This window comes from Psammomys obesus, unplaced genomic scaffold (genome assembly GCF_907164565.1).
Source record: "Psammomys obesus unplaced genomic scaffold, mPsaObe1.curated_primary_1811, whole genome shotgun sequence".
Lineage (NCBI taxonomy): Eukaryota > Metazoa > Chordata > Mammalia > Rodentia > Muridae > Psammomys > Psammomys obesus.
In genome coordinates, this window is record NW_026589137.1 from 1,944,750 (window position 1) to 1,949,534 (window position 4,785).

At 42.8% G+C, this 4,785-nt stretch overlaps 1 protein-coding gene across 3 annotated transcripts in view; it reads left to right on the plus strand.

Annotated features, from left to right (window-relative positions):
* Positions 1-1,120: 1,120 nt before the first annotated feature.
* Klhl13 (kelch like family member 13) overlaps positions 1,121-4,785 on the plus strand; it is a 229,546-nt gene continuing 225,881 nt past the window's right edge. For 2 of the 3 annotated variants that reach the window (XM_055604989.1, XM_055604993.1), the window contains exon 1: positions 1,121-1,262. The gene's annotated coding sequence lies outside the window, so the exon portion shown is untranslated. Of the gene's footprint in view, positions 1,263-4,316; positions 4,399-4,785 lie in introns of all 3 variants that reach the window. The other variant, XM_055604990.1, reaches the window with a different exon arrangement.

Below are 4,785 nucleotides of genomic sequence, written 5' to 3' on the forward strand. Positions count from 1 at the left end.
AAAAAGAAATATAAGAAGGTGACTTGAAGCTTCAACTGTCAGGAAGACAAATAATTAATAGAAAACAAGCAGAGGGAAAGATGACTTTTAAAATTTGATTGTATCGGTTGAGATCTACGTTAATGGAATTAGTAAGAAAGAATGAAGATTTAAGACTTAGAAGAGTGAGCTCATCAGAGAATTAAATTGTACAGTGGTAAAGAGTTTGGGTGCCAGCTGGGTGCAGTGGCACACACCTATAATTCCAGTACTTGGGGAGGCAGAGGTAGGCAGATTTTTGTGAGTTCGAAGTCAGCCTGGTGTACAGAAGTGATTCCAGGATAGCCAAGGCTAAACAAAGAAACCCGGGCTAGAAAAACCAACCCCTCACCCCCATCCCCCTCAAAAAAAGAATTTGTGTACTGGAATCACAGCCTTTGGCATCCTGGGTCCTACTTTACCATTTACTGGTTCATTACCTTGGGCAACGTACTTAATCTTCATGTACCTCATGGAGTAGCTCTGAAAGTACAGTGAATTTGTAGCAAAGGGCTGGTAACAGTAGATACTCAGTAAAATGTTAACTGCTGTGTTTGTAGTTGTTCTCCCTCTTTCTTAATATTCTGTTCTCTAATAGGAAGGTGATATGATCATTCAAGATCATTATAAAAGTGATGAACTGTATGAGCTGTACAAGCCTAGAACAGGTTTATTTTGAGGTTTGGGACCCACTGAGGTGATGAGACATCTTTCATAAAATCCTCTTCTCTTGGTCTCTGGAGTGGCTTTGAAGAAGTTGTACTTATGACTGGCAGGATTCACTTGGTGACTTCCTTGGAGAAGTGTATGCACTGCTGTCTCTAGGTATTTGACAGTTTTCACTTCTGTCTCCTGGACACTAGAAGCCATGTGGGCTCACACCCAAGTGTCCTGGTTTCAAAGGCTCCGGGCCACTTGGCAGTCATTCTGCTTCCGGGCCCAGCCTTGCTTCTCTTTGGAGGAGTGTTCAATTCGGACCCCACACACCGTCCTAGCCCCAGCCTCTGCGCAGGCGCCGCCAGGGCCACCCCTGCCGCCATGTTTCCCCCGCCCACACGCTCCCCTCCCACTACAACCCCTCCCCTCCCCTTCCCAGCTGGGCTCAGGCTCTCCTCCCCTATCCCCCACCCCTTGGTGAGGTCAGGCTGAGGCTCTGCCGCTGTGGCCAGGGCAGCTCTGCTCTTATTCCCAGGCAGCCTGGAACAGGGACTTCAGCAAATAACTGGAGCAGCGTTCGGGTTAGGGTAAGCGTTCTCCCTCTGCTTGAAGACCGGGCGAAGTGGCCAGGGCGACCAGGGTTGGGGGTGCAGTGGTGCGGGTGTCTGTGCCTCGCAGCAGGAGGGGACTAAGGCTGCGCTGTGTGACTCCCTCTTTGGCCCTCCCAGGGCTGTTGCCCGCGGAGGAGCAGCTGGGTGCAGGGACTCGGCAAACAAGGTGAAGCAGGATCTTGAAGTCACAGGGGCTCCAGGAGCTTCCCCGCCTTCTGCACCCGCGGGTGCGCGACTAGGAGTTGGGATCGGCACCGCGAACAGCAAGGCGGGCTACTAGCTTCGCTCTTTGCCCACCCGGGTTTTCACCCCCGTGCTGGCGCGCGCGCTCTTATCTCTGTACCTTTATACTATTAGGAGGTCCTTTTGGTTCCAGCATAAGCTTGTCTACTTCTAGGACCCTAGTCAGAACTCAGTTTTCCTGTGCTTCTTTGTCATCCCTCCAAGATCTTTTCTGGGTTTTCCTATTGCTGCCCTGAACCTCTGGGGCTCCTCTGTCAACCACAACCTCACTGTCTCTTGCCCTCTAGCAGTTTCTACTTTCTGCTTCCTGATCCATTCCGCTTTCAGAATCTCATAACTTCAGAGACTCCGCTGCTGGTTCCTCAGCCAAAAACACGCTCCCCCCCCCTTTTTATCTTCCTTCCAAGCTTTTAACTTAGTTCTGAATGTCTTGCCTTGGCTTTTTTTTTTTTTTTTTCTTTAAATCACAGTTGAATGATTTTCTTGGAGGCTTACAAGGTTTAAGTCTATCATTTACAGAAAAAAAAAGATGGAGAATTTCTTTATTGAATACCATTTAATAAACATATATTGAGGAACTTTAAGGTTCCTTTCTAGGTTTTAATAACAGTCTAAAAGCCAGTCACATTAAATGTGTCTATCTTTATACGCAATGTTTGTACATCGCCCCAAACCTCCTGGCAGCGGAGCAGGCCAGACTGAAGGAGGTCTACTGGGGTTTGTAAACCTGACTTCATTTCTCCATCTGTAAATTAGGATGCTCATCATTTAAACGCACTTTGAAGATGACCTTAGAGGTTTGGAGCAAGTCACTCAAGTTAGTTTCAGGCTAGCTACTAACTACACTAAATGGGAACCGAGACGCTTTTGGGGTTTAAAACTACCTCTGTTCGGAGGGTTGCCTGCCTTTTACAGAGAAGCCACAGTTTCATATAGTACATTTTAGAACCTCATAATTCTTTAAATACAATCAAACAAAACCAAGTCCATCACTTTTAGCCATTTCACTTTCTTCCCGTGCAGTTGCCATGTTAGTTCCTGCACTGAGGTTCATTTGCTCCTTACCATACTGTAATTAGTGTGAGGAAAATTGAATGGAGAAGCTGAAAGTGGGGGCTGATCCCAGTGAAAGAGCACGTGCTGACGTATGCAGCTGTGTTTTTAGCAATAGGCTTTATCCAGAGCTCAAACTTGAAAGCTGAGAAAAATTGAACAGTTATGACATCATTTTATATCTAAATATATTAGCTACTTTAAACACAAGTCCTTATTAACACCCGTTCACTTAACAGTGATAGATTTGTTTGCTCAACGTGTGACCAGGTCCTGCCACTGACACAACAGTTCACTAACTGGCAGCAGTCTCAGAAGAAGTCAAGTTGCAAATGACTACATTTCACTCTCGTGGTAGCACCCATGAGGTTTGGTAGTGAGGCAGTGAGAAGTTTCTGTTGCAATATTGGATGATACATTTGCAAATAAACAAGAACTGCAAATGCTCAGTATTTTTAAGCTGCCATTTTTATAAGCAACTTTAAACTGTGGTGTAGTTCTATCGGTTCTAGTCAGTGTTTGGAAGAAAGTCATTTTCATAAGAGCAGTAAAAGCTATCACTTATTTTAGTTAGGTAACTTGCCCCTGACACTTCCTTTTCCAGTGAATCCTAGTGTTCACTTAGTTATATTAAAAAGTGGACGATTATAGGAAAAAGTGATGATACTAAATCTAATTTCAGATTATACTAAATTTCAGATGATACTAAATCTAATGTCTGCTAATATTGCCTTTTTCTTTCCCTTTTATATTATGTTCATTAATTTGATTTGCAGTCCTGAAATGAGAGTAACCTAAATATTGAAATTATTTCATTGGTGATGTTTAATATATTATTAAAACCATTTTGTTTCTGGTGTAATTCTGTTGTTTATTTCTGTAAAATAATGTAACAATTTGGTAGAAGTAACATTTTTAAAAAGCATAGAAAGTGTGTGGAAAAAAGTGAACAGCCCTAGAGAAAACTTTTCCAAAGTAGAGAAAATGGTTTTCTCAGAGTTAGAGATATTTATAGTAAGGAGGTTTTAAAGTATTACTAATTAACTTAATATCTCATAGTACAAAATCTGTTGAATGCCTCCCATGTTCCAATGCTTTATATTATTATGCACAATATAAAAACTTGCAAATCAGAATCTATGTAGATTGTGAAAAGAACAATAAAGAAAATATATAGAATATAGAAAATTAGAAAACACATAGTTTCACATGGGTGATGTATGGAGGTTAATGTTAGTTATCAGTTTATCTGGCTTAAGAAATATCTTTTAATCCCAGCACTAAGGGAGGCAGAGGCAGGTGGATCAATGGGAGCTCAAGGCCAGCGTGGTCTTCAAAGCAAGTCTAGGACAGCCAGAGCTACATACACAGAGAAACCGTCTCGCGGAATGCAAAGCAAAGAAAAGAAAGAAATATCCAGATAGTCAGTAAAACATTGCTTTGGGTGTGTCTTGAGGGTGTTTCAGAGATTAGTGTATGAATCTGAGTGGACTAGGTAGAGAAGACCTGCCCTCGGTGTGGCTGTGCACCATCCAATTGGCTGCAGATAACAGATAAAGAAGGCATGTTGGTCTCTCCCACAGCTAAGAGAGACATTTTCCCCTTCTGCTTTAGACATCAGAACTCAAAGCTTGTTGGCCTTTGGACCTAGGCTCTTCTCTAAACCAGTGGCCCCTTAGGTTCTTAGGCTTTTGGCCTTCCTTAAACTGAGAGTCCCACCCTTGGCTTTCCAAGGAGACTGAGCTCACCATCAGCATCTCTGAGTATCCAGCTTTCTGACAGACTGCTGTGAGACGTCTTCATTTGTCGTGACTTGGTAAGTCTATTCTGTTAGTATATGTCTCCTCTTAGATGTACATGAATCTCCGATTTGTTCTATGTCTCTGTCTGGAAGACTCTGGCAACTATATAGCTTCTTAGAGAAGAGATGGTAATTGAGCACAGCCCTAAAGGGAAGTGGGGATGCACTTGTTTTCTCAAGATCTGGGGAAAAACTGGGCCTGTGAATTAATGCCTTTGTCTTGAATCTATACACTCTGGTGTCAGACAGATCTCTGTGAGTTTGAAGCCAGCCTGATCTACACTGTTGAGTTCCAAGACAACCAGAGCTACATAGTAGAATGCTCTCTCTCTCTCTCTCTCTCTCTCTCTCTCTCTATATATATATATATATATATATATATATATATATATATATATATAT